At 46.4% G+C, this 10,296-nt stretch overlaps 2 protein-coding genes and 2 non-coding genes across 4 annotated transcripts in view; 1 reads left to right on the forward strand and 3 right to left on the reverse strand.

The window, feature by feature from the left end:
• LOC125939373 (uncharacterized) overlaps positions 1 to 10,296 on the reverse strand; it is a 561,003-nt gene that overhangs the window by 162,434 nt on the left and 388,273 nt on the right. The window lies entirely within an intron of this gene.
• The window catches only part of LOC125908488 (basic salivary proline-rich protein 3-like), an 89,472-nt gene that overhangs the window by 12,173 nt on the left and 67,003 nt on the right, over positions 1 to 10,296 (forward strand). The gene's annotated exons all lie outside the window — the stretch shown is intronic.
• On the reverse strand, positions 291 to 363 carry TRNAF-GAA (transfer RNA phenylalanine (anticodon GAA)). Its single transcript has one exon. It is a non-coding gene; the product is annotated as a tRNA-Phe (tRNA).
• Positions 10,011 to 10,104, reverse strand: TRNAI-UAU (transfer RNA isoleucine (anticodon UAU)). The gene is made up of 2 exons: positions 10,067 to 10,104; positions 10,011 to 10,046 (listed from the first exon to the last, which is right to left on the reverse strand). It is a non-coding gene; the product is annotated as a tRNA-Ile (tRNA).

Raw genomic sequence — 10,296 nt, forward strand, 5'->3', positions numbered from 1 at the left:
ATTCTTATGGATGCATTTAATAACACCCCAGTGCTCTGAAAAAGGCACTGAGATCTCTTTACCTGAAGGAACTGGAGGAACTTAGTGTATAGATGTAGAATTGCGTTTTGCCAGAGTTTACAAAAGCCCTTTCCAATAAAGTAAGGGCAAATGTATGTGGCTCCTTTCTACATAAATGGTGCTGTGGACTGAACTTATTTGAGGGTGACTGACATTTGCTATGAGTTCACGGTTTCCGAGGCCCATCAGTAATAGGAAAGTCAACATTTGCAAAAGGGGCGTGGGACGCCTGCCGAGACCCGGGATCGAACCAGGGACCTTTAGATCTTCAGTCTAACGCTCTCCCAACTGAGCTATCTCGGCGAGCCCTGAGAGTGGTTCTTGTCAATTACTCCTTAAATAAGCTTTTCTGAACAGCCTATTTGCTTTTTAGGATGATACGTTTCAGGAAAGTCAGTAAATTTTTTGTGTTGTTTTCTGAAAATGTAACACAAAAATAATCTTCTGAAAATGTTACATTTTGCCCATTTCAAAACTAATCCTACGGAAAAAGAAATCAGATGGGGGGGGTGACTATACATACAGTAATACAATACTGTATGTTAACTATACGAAAAAAAAGTTAAACAAATTTACACAATGTGTGACCATATTTAAGGTTTCCTGAGTATTGTAGGAAGAACAAAAAAAAAAGGTGATAAAGAAAATTTTGTACTGGGTTTCTAATGTATGAATTAGATAGCCGTGGGAATGTAGGGATTCAAAGCTTCCTGCTGGAAGAATTCAAGAAAACACCATTTGGGGTAATTTCTAGTTTGGACCCCCCCCCCAATTTTTTTATTCTTTCAGTTGTTTTTATTCCTTTCCCCTTTCATTTTACGAAAGTATAAATTACATAGCGTAAAGTATGCAGATCTTAAGTGCACAGCTTGATGATTTTTACAAGCACACACACTGTGTAAGCACCTGAGCACTGTCAGACTCCCTCTCATTTGCTGTCCTCCCAAAGTCAGCCACTGGTCCGGGCTCTCACTGTATGTGCTGTCCTTTACTGTGTCTTCATACACATTAAAACAAATTGAATCTGCATTCTTATGTCTGGTTTCTTTCACTCAATATTGTCTTTGAGATTCATCTGTGTTTTTATCTGTGAAGACAGTTTGTTCCTTTACATCAACTTCCATTTGGTTACACCACAATTCACCGGTTCATTCTAATGCTGATGATGGCATTTGGTTTCCAGTTCTAGGCTACAAAAGCCACTGAACCGTCTTGTGCATGGTTTCAGGTGAACATAAGCACTCATTCATCATATAAATAGATAGATACATACACAGATAGATACATAGATAGATACAAAGGTATATGGATAGATACATTGATAAATACCTAGATACATAAATACACAGATAGAATATGAAATTGCTGGGTCACAGGATATATGTATGTTTACCTTTATTAGATGTTGCTAAACAGTTTTCCAAAATGCACGTATTAAGTGTATACACTCTTAACAGCGATGTGTGAGGCTTCTGGTTACTTCATAGACTAGCCAGTACCGGATATTGTCAGCCACTCTAATTTTGGCTATTCAGGCCAGGATGTCGTGCAGTTTCTTTGTGATTTTCACTTGTATTTTTTTTTTGATGACTAATGATATTAATTATTAACAGAGAGGAGAATAAGATATTTTTGGTGTTTCTCTGTATTGTTTAAAATAGTTACACTATGGGGGTATCTGTTATTTGGATAACTGAAAAAAATAATAATTTAGCATACCCTGTATCAAAAATTATATGAGCAACTTGCAGTCAACAAACCCCACCTCCTATATAATGCAAAACATCATCATAGTATTTAAGCGCAGACAAGCCCAAACACAAATCTTTCCTCTTTTGCCCAAACCTGCTGGTAAGACCAAACACAGACCCTTCCCCTGTCACTCCTCGCCAAGTTCTCATGTCATGCCTTTGTGACATGAGTGATTGACTAAGATGAGAACTGTTTGTCCCTCTGTCCCCCCACCCCCACCCCCGTTCAATGATTCGAGAAAGACTCACGGGACTCAGCATATAGGTGTCCTCATAGCTATGATTTATCACAGCAAAAGTCAGCAAAGGAAAAAGGCACCAGGCGCAAAGTCTGGGGGAAACCAGGGGCGAGTCAGAGAGGACAGGCTTAATTCCCACAGCCGAAAATTGTGACAAGACATGGAAAATGTCCACCAGGGAAGTTCGTTAGAGACCCGGTGCCCAAATACTTGGGGGTGGGGGGAGACTGCCTAGCGTATATCAAAACTGCAGACCCAGGAAGAAGGCAGGTGTTCGGCAGAACTGTATGCTTTGCATGAACAGCTCAGGCACAGTGAGGCGCTCCCGCCATTTGGGAAACGGTCGGAATCTCTTAGAATCTAAGTGCCCAGATGCCAGCCACAGGCCCATCCTGCAAGCAGGCCCTTCTAAGGACAGCAGTCCCAGGCCTGCTGCGTGAACTCTGTACAATCCCCTTGAAAGTAGCCAGACACACAACTGAACACTTCCCACTCATCTGATTGAAACTTCCCCAGTTGCTAAACGATTCCACACAACCTCATGTGGACGCTGTGTATATTCCCTATAAAAGTCTAAGGCAAACCACCCTGCAGAGAACGCCGCCATCCCGCATTCTGGGGCACTCTCCCGATCACGAGGGCCTAAAGAAAGTCGGTGTCCTCATCTATCTGGCTTTTGTCTTTGGCCGTTTGGTGTCCTGGGTCACATGGGAGTAAAAGCCCACCTGGGACACCCGTCTTATCCACCCAGACGCTGAGGGCTCCCAGCCTGCTGTCGTCCTTTCCTGACGGTGGCTCTGGGATCGATCCCAGTGAGACCACCTGCTGATACAGGTGCTCCAGACATTCATCTGGGGCAGCTCAGTAAGGATCTAATTTTGCTTCTTTGTTTGACAGTTATTTTGCTCTGGCTTTTCACCTTGATATTATGGGTAACTCTAAATGCACCCCAAGCCCCCTTCAAAAGCTCCCGCCATTACATGCTTTGGCACAACGGTGACAATTCAGTTCATTTCCTCCCCCAAATGGCAGAATTTAACTCCTACAACTATCTGTTTTTAGTATGCCCTTGATTATGTAAGATAACAAAGTCTTTCCACCTTTGACACAGCTACGGTTATTTATAATGACATTACCTTCTATGTTGACTTTTTAAAATAGGCTATTCTTCAGAGCATTTCTAGGTTTACAAAAAAAAAATTGTGCAGAAAGTTCAGGGAGTTCCCAGGTTCCCTATTCCCCCAAATTCAGAGTTTCTTCTCTTAGTAGCATCTTGCATTAGTATGATACATTTGTTACAATGGATAAACCAAGAGTGATACATTGTTCGCAGCCGAGGTCCGCAGTTTCCTAGGATTTACTCTTTGTGTTGTACAGGCCCATAGGTTTTGAAACATGCAGTGGCTGAATGAGGCAGCCACTGCGATGTAGGCGTTAGGCTGCTCTTGACCTTCTGATGACATGTCACAAGGAGGGTCGTCTGCCTCCAGACCTCAGCTGACCGCGGGCAGCGGAAACTGTCAAAAGTGGAACCACGTGTACGGAGGGATTACCGCACAGACAGTCCCCATTTATGATGGTTCCGTTTACGTTGGTGCAAGAGCCATACACATTCAGGAGGAAGCAGACTTTGGATTTCGATCTTTTTCCAGGCTGTGACGTGGGTGGGGTCCTCTCTCGTGATGCTGGGAAGCATCACGACCATTCTGACCCCGTTCTGCTGGTCACTCTCAGCACAGCATTGAGTGAATTACATGAGACATTCAACACTTTAGTATAAAATAAGCTGGGTGTTAGATGATTTTGCCCAACTGTAGGCTGATGGGAGCATTCTGAACACATGTGAGGCGAGCGAAACTGATGTCCCGTAGGAAGTGCGTTAAATGCATTTGTAACTTACATTTTCCATTTATGATGGGTTTAGCAGGACGTAACCCCACTGCAAGTCAAGGACATCCGTATTTGTAAACATTTTCCACTCATTTCCCTTGTTCTTTGTTTTGTTAGCTGTCTCCCGCTCCGTTTCCACCTTCTGGGGCTTACTTGAGCATTGGCTGTGATTCCACCCTCTGTGATGCTCACGGACTGTGATCAGTGACCGTGATTCCCTCTGCCGCTCTCCTTCCTCTCCAGGTTTTGGGTTACCAGGTCGCCCTGTGACCTCAATATCCTGATACATCTAGGGACAATTATTGATTTTCAGCTTTTCTCTTGTGGTGAGGATGAGAGTGATGGCTCCCAAACTGTTTACATGTTGGAGCAGAAACTGAAAGTCCCCTGTGTTTACCTTTAAGATCTTATTGTCACTTGGTTAAATAGGTAGCCAAGTATTAACTTGCGAACCTATTTAATTAGGTGTTACTACCTGGAAACTTTTGACATTTTTCTCTCCTCGCTTCAACTCCTGACGCAGTTTGCACCTAACACTGATTGAGATTTCCCAGAGGGCTCCTAGAGAATCAGCCACGATTTGCTCCTTAATATTGTAAAAAGAGGGTGTTAGAAATAATTAAGCTTATTCCCTATGTTACTATTGATCCGTTTCATGGGAAGCACTGTCAGATCGGGGGAGATTTCTACCTGACTCCTCTACCTGGAGTTGGCCAAACAGCAAAGTGTGAGGGCACAGTCCCTAGGCTTCTCTCGCTTCTGACACGTATTTGCAAGTTTTCATTCTGCAAAACACCATTGGGCTCGATAATTTGCTAAAAGGGGTCCCGGAGCTCATCAGAGCTATTATACTCATTGGTTACAGTGTATTAAAGGGAAAGGACACAAATTAAAATCAGCCAAAAGGAGACACACATCCAGCAGACTCTGGCAGAGTTCCAAATGAAATTGCTGTCATCCTCAGGATAAGCGACCGTTCTGCATCGACATGTGACAATGCACAGAGTATTTATTGTTAGCTCAGGAAGTTCACCTGAGTTTCTGTGCCCAGAGTTTTTACCGGGCTTTATTGTACAGGCATAAGTGATCGATTATGCATGTGCTTGAACTCACTCTCCAGGCTGCCTGAGAGCATGACCTAAAGCCCTCACCCTAGATCACATGGTTGGTCTTTCTGACATAGCTGTGGTATGTGGCCAGACCCATCCTAAAATATATACACAGTAAAACCTGGGATTGCAAGTATCTTGTTCCGCAAACGTTTCACAAGACAAGCAAACGTTTCTGATAAATTTTCACTTGATACATGAGCAATGTCTTGCAAAACGAGTCGTACGTGACGCCGAACGTCAGGTGATCACAACTGAGCCAATGGTTTTGAAGTTTGCTTGAATATACAAATACATATTGGATATATTTGCAATGAAGTGCTTTAGATCACAAGCATGTTTCTGAAACGAATTAGGCTCACAGACCAAGGTTTCACTGCTACTTTTGGGTATGACATAGATTAGCTTCCAATATCTGAAGCAAAGGACAGACCTCTCTGGCCGTTTTCACTACCTGGGAAGGGGTGGGGTCCTCTCCACATGTTCACCTCGAATGGTATCTGGCAAAGAAGAGAACGTAAGTCACTCTAGTTTTTGAAGAAACTAACAACATTGGTAAAACAAAGAAAATTGTCAACTTTTCATGTTTATGGGCCCTGCTTCTGGGCTCCCAGGGAAGCCATGCTTTAACATTTACCAAGGTCAAAATGACTCAGCAAAACCTCAAAGCAGGGGCTCTATTTCTGCCTTGAACACACATGGTACATCTGCTTTGTTTAAAAAAATAATAATAACCAAAAAGGAGCATTCCTAACATAAAGATAAGAAAAGTTTCAAAACCTCCCTGGTTCCTGTAAGATTAAAGTCACGTGGCGTTGCACATACTAAAAATGTAAGATAAAGTCTAACTTTCTAGAATGTTCTTCATCATGATGATTTGTAACATTAAAATTTTTTTAATGTTTATTTATTTTTGAGAGAAAGAGACAGAGCATGAGTAGGGGAGGGGCAGAGAGAGAGGGAGACACAGAATCTGAAGCGGGCTCCAGGCTCTGAGCTGTCAGCACAGAACCTGACAGGGCTTGAATCCATGAACCACGAGACCCTGACCTGAGCCAAAGTCTGGCGCTTAACTGAATGAGCCACCCAGGCGCCCCCATAACTTTTTTAAATGTGAAAAACATATATAACTGCACCAAATGTTCCTTCCTAAGAGCTCTCTCTTCTTTGCAAGGTTTGTGTATCCCAGGCACCTGAACTAACTTGTGCTCAAATGAAACTCTTTTCCTTTCTCTTTAAAGATTTTTAAAAAGCTTATTCAATTTGCGTCCACAACGTAAAGCAACAGCCTGTGCTCGGGGACCTGGGGGCTGGGAGATAGAACCAGGGAGGACCTTGATACTCACAAATATTCAGAGCCAAGGAAATGTGTTATCTAGGCAAAATAAATAAATAAATAAAAATTCACAAAATTGTTACATGAACCATAACTTGGATGTGACAGAAGACGCAAGAGTGGGCCATATTTAAGTTATGGATAAAATCACTTACAGGGCTTTTTAAGGATATGGATCTTTTCAGTTTGCACCAGAAATAGAAATGGAAACTGGGGAGAAATAAGCAAATAGTAAAGACACCCACAGGTCAAAATTGTGAGAAAGTTTCTTGTTCAACTATTTAAAATTCTATCACTCCATAAATAGTCACAAAATTTTACTGGACACAATGAAGAGGGAAATTTTTGAAGTAGAATATTTGGCTGTTTCCTCTTCTTCTTCTTCTTCTTCTTCTTCTCCTCCTCCTCCTCCTCCTCCTCCCCCGCCTTCTTTTTAATTTTAGAGAGAGTGCACACAGGCTGGGGAAAGGGGCAGAGGGAGAGAGAGAATCTTAAGCAGCCTCCACGCCCAGTGCCCAGTGTGGAACCCAACATGGGGCCCAACACGGACTGGATCCCACGACCCCAGGATCATGACATGAGCCCAAATGAAGAGTCGGACCCTCAATCGACTGAGCCACCCAGGCGCCCCTATGTGGCCTTTTCTGATGGCACACGAGGTCTCACGGTGGCTAAAACAAACTCATTGCCAGTTCTATTTCTCAGCCAAGCGTGTAAATCAATCCTCATTTGGTGGAAGTGTGTGTCAACTCTACAAAAACCTCGAGTTATAGTGTTTAAAATATCTGATATTTTCACCTGGAACAGCCAACAGAAACCCCTTTTTTTTTTCCCTTCTCATCATTCCCATCCAAACCACCTTACTTTTTCCTCCTTCCTTTTTTATCTTCCTTTTCTCTTCAAAGTTCTGCATTCTTCTCCTGTACCATTTTGAGACTCTATAGATATTTTTGAGCATTTTGAGCACTTTTGAGCAAAAATTCATGGTAATTGCCCTTAATAAGCAAACTCGTAGGAAAGACGGCTGTATATGTAAACACATCTTTTTTACCATGAGATAAATGTGAATTCAGCACTACAAATTATCTATTAGGAAGAGGGAAGAAACCATCAGGTCTGTTTCCGGGCCACGAAGAAGGAGCAGGAATCTGGCACATGGACCAGATGAAGAGAATCTCATAGGCAGGGGAATAGAGAGAGACATTAGGAGGTAAGGTGGAATCAAGAAGACCGCGTAACAGACAAATGCGAGGAATCAAACATGAGTCTCGGCCACAGACATCAGCACAGCACGATGCCAAGTAGAAGAGGTCGAACCAAAACCCCACAAGTTGTATGATCTCACTTACACGAAATTCTAGAAAAGGCAACCGGATGGCAGCGGAGAGCAGGTGAGTGGTGGCCAGGGGGGCGTGCAGGGGAAGTAGGCTACACCAGGGAAGGAGGAGATGCTGGGGGAAGGCGCTGCTCCCCGTCGACGGTGGTGGAGTTTACCCCTGAGATACGATCATCCTGCTGGGCAGAGTAAGGCCTCCGTGAAGATGTCCACACCACCACCCCCAGATCCTGGGAACGTGCTGCCTCACACGGCAAACGGAATTTTGCAGATGTGCCTAATTCAGGATCTTAAAATAGGGAGATTATCCTGGATTATCCAGGGGCTCCAGTACAATCATAAGGGTCCTTAAAAGATGGAAGAGGAGAAACATTAGAGTCAGGAAAGGAGAGGTGACCACAGAAGCAGCGATCAGGGTCATTCAGTGGCTGGCTCTGGAGATGGAATGGCCCAGGGCCAAGGCGCCGGCGGGCTCTAGAAGGCTGAAAGCCGAGCAGGCAAGAAGAAGGATGCTCCCCCAGAACTTCCAGGAGGTCCCAGCCTGGCCAGCAGCCTGATCTCAGGGCAGTGAGAGCCACCGTGGACTCGCGGCCTAAGGAGCTGCAACGCAATGATCCTGCGCTCTTTTAAGCCACTAAGTTGGTGAGAATCTCACGAAAAAGGAGTTGCTAGAAAACTGCATGGCTGTCTTCTGTTTTGAACAACCCACGGCAATGCTCTAAAATCAAGCCTCGGAAGCCAGGGACAGCCCAGCCTCGGACAGCACGCGGGAAAGCCCTGGGGACACTGCTCTGTGCCTCTGGGATTCTGCTTCCACACCGTCTCCTCGAACATCCTTTGGCCTCGGTCCTAACCGGTACCGCATATAACATCATGTCACGTATTAGCTTTTCAAAAATTATCGAAGAGGCTCTTCTGTGGAAAAATACACGGCAGTGAGCTTCTGGGGACATCCCACAGCTAGGCCACGTGTTTGTTCTTCCCTGGGCCTGGGCAGGACTTCCGCGGTGGAGACCTGAGACTTGCTTCCTTGCTTCCTTCAGGCCTCTGCCTACAGGCCACTGGCTTAGCGAGCCTTCCGTCACAACCCTACACGATACAGCACTCCCAGCACATACTCTGGTGCCTCCTGTCCCTTGTCGCCTGTCTTTGTTTTTCTCCAGGAAACACTCCGCCACTCTGTCTACTTGGATGTTTATTTTTAATTGGTCACTGCGGATTCCTCCCTCCTAGAACTCAGCATCCAGAGCACAGAGGCTTCATCTTTTTACCTCAGTGGGTAACCTCAGCACGTAGCACGGACCCAGTAAAAACGCAGGCATTCCATATATGTTAAATGACCGCCTTTGAAGTAAAGAGCCCAGGAGCGGGAGTGGGTTTAAGGTTGATAATTTTCCCACTTGTCGATGTTACAGACCCGACGGGGTTAAGGTCAGAACAGCGCAGAGGTCAGCAGGATCCTGGGCTCTGGGTTCAAACGAGAGGGCTGTGTGCGACAGAAAGGGTAGACCTCGGTTCTTAGGGAGAGGCTGTAATCAAGGGAACGAATGCCACACAAAGATTGCGTATATCCTTAGCCGAGAGGAAAGCGGAGGACGGAACTGTAGGGAATGTCGTATTTAAGGAAAAGAAGAGGAGGAGGCCCTGAGACAGAATAAATCCAGGACAGCCTGGACAAAGAAACAGGCAACCTTGAATCACTTATTTCAGACACAGCGTCAGAATGAGAGCAGCTCTGCAAACAGGCCTTGTCTGTTTATTTTCTGATGAAATTAGGAAGAAGTACGTACCCAGCCACCCGTGCCCGGTGCCTCACTGCTGGAGGCCGGCCTGGGCGACTCAAATCCCACGAAGATGTCACAGGTGGAATCCGGCCACCAGACGGCGCCCTGCGGCTTCAGAACTAAGATGCGGGAGCGCCCCCTCTGCCCCCATCCGCACCCCGGGAGCTGACAGCAGACAGCACGCCCCGGCGCTCCGCTCCCCCGCCCGCTTCCCAAAGAGCTGCGGAATCCGTTAAGGAAAGGGGCGGGGAAAGGACGGGGCCTCCTCCGCCGATATGCAATGGCTGTGAGGCCCCCTGACCCGGGAGAAGCGCCTCTGCCTGGATAAATTCAATTTGCCTCCTCTGGTGTGCGGTTTCGTCCCGTTCGAAAACTACCAAATGCCCTCCATATCCGCGGTCTCGCCACGGAAAAGAACACAAGCTCCCTCCAGCGCTTTGTCCGGAGGAGGAGGGGAAAACGCACCCGAAGAAAAGGAGTGTGAAACCGCAAAGGGAAGAAAACATGCTCCAGGTGAGGCTCGAACTCACAACCTCGGCATCACCCGCACATATACTGCTGTATAAGTACCGCGCGCTAACCGATTGCGCCACTGGAGCATGCTTTCCCCGCACCGCCAGCGCGCGCTCTACAGAGCCTGGGGCCGGCGCGCGGGCACGCGGACGCGCGGGGACCCGCCCGCACCCGCCGCCCCGCTGCGAGCCGACGCACGCCGCCGTCCCGGCGCCTGCCCCTCCCCCCCGGGACGGGCGCGCGCTCCGCCCTCCCGGCTCCGCCCCCTCCCCCCCCCC

Source organism: Panthera uncia (genome assembly GCF_023721935.1).
Source record: "Panthera uncia isolate 11264 chromosome B2 unlocalized genomic scaffold, Puncia_PCG_1.0 HiC_scaffold_25, whole genome shotgun sequence".
Lineage (NCBI taxonomy): Eukaryota > Metazoa > Chordata > Mammalia > Carnivora > Felidae > Panthera > Panthera uncia.